Raw genomic sequence first — 1410 nt, 5'->3', positions numbered from 1 at the left:
TTTTTTTTTTTTTTTTTTTTGAGATGGAGTCTTGCTGTGTTGCCCAGGCTAGAGTGCAGTGGCACAATCTCGCTCACTGCAACCTCTGCCTCCTGAGTTCAAGTGATTCTCCTGCCTCAGCCTCCTGAGTAGCTAGGATTACAGGTGCTCGTCACCACGCCCAGCTAATTTTTGTATTTTTTTTTAGTAGAGATGGGGTTTCACCATATTAGCCAGGTTGGTTTTGTACTCCTAACCTCAAGTGATCCACCCACCTCGGCCTCCCAAAGTGCTGGGATTACAGGCATGAGCCACCGCGTCCACATCTCATTATTGAAGCTACATATTAATGCTGAAAATAAACTATTTGAGTGGGTTCAGCTGATAACATGGCATTGTGAATACTGGCCTTTCTTGCAGGCTTGATTTGCCTGGTGACTGAATTACTAGTGACTAGTTTACTAACTAGGTCATTCAGGGGAGTCAAATTAACACAAAAGAAACATGTCACCTAAATGATGGTGTTGAAATGTCCACCTTCTTAAACTGTTAAGATAATATTAGTTCTAAAGAAGATAGCAAACCAACCTTGAAGTACTCCTAGTTTGCTGCAGAATCTTGCATGTTTTGGATGTTATATGAGTCCTATTTGCCCCAGTTAATTTAACTTTTTTCTGCCTGTCTTGTGGACTGGCTGGCTGGCTCTTTTAGAACTCTGTCAAAAAAGTGCATGGAGGCTGGGTACGGTGGCTCACGCCTGTAATCTCAGCACTTTGGGAGGCCGAGGCAGGTGGATCATGAAGTCAGGAGATTGAGACCATCCTGGCTAACACAATGAAACCCCATCTCTACTAAAAATACAAAAAAAAAAAAGTGCATGGACTATAACTTGTAAAACCTCTCACAGCTGAAAGTATATATGTGTATGTGTTTAAATCAAATCTAGGAAGCTTACAATAGAGCTGCATAGTAGGAGTATTTATTAAAGAATCTTAACTGGAAACATGAGAATAACTTATGAATTCCAGTTTAGTTCTTTTGTAATTGTAGACATCTATATTTGCTGCTGTAATATAAGAATAATTCGTAAATGTCGTCTTGAAACAGAAACATGTATTTCAAGCACTCATGGAAAGGTAACTGAAGAACACTTTTTAAATGTGTGTGTTATTTTCTCCATAAGAATTGTAAACGTTAAACGAAACATATTACCTATAATGGAATTAATGATTTATAAGCAAGCTGGTTTGAACAGACATTATACACATGCTTTTCTATACTACAGAATGCCATTACACTTGTGAAATTCTCTTGTCTAACCTGAATTTACATTCCATGGTGATAACATGGTATATGTATTGTTATAAAAATAAGTGACCATGTGAAAAAAAAAAAAAGAAAGAAAGAAAAGCATAGAATATGGCAAATAAA

This window comes from Nomascus leucogenys, chromosome 8 (assembly GCF_006542625.1).
Source record: "Nomascus leucogenys isolate Asia chromosome 8, Asia_NLE_v1, whole genome shotgun sequence".
NCBI lineage: Eukaryota > Metazoa > Chordata > Mammalia > Primates > Hylobatidae > Nomascus > Nomascus leucogenys.
Note: the sequence above shows the minus strand (reverse complement) of the source record.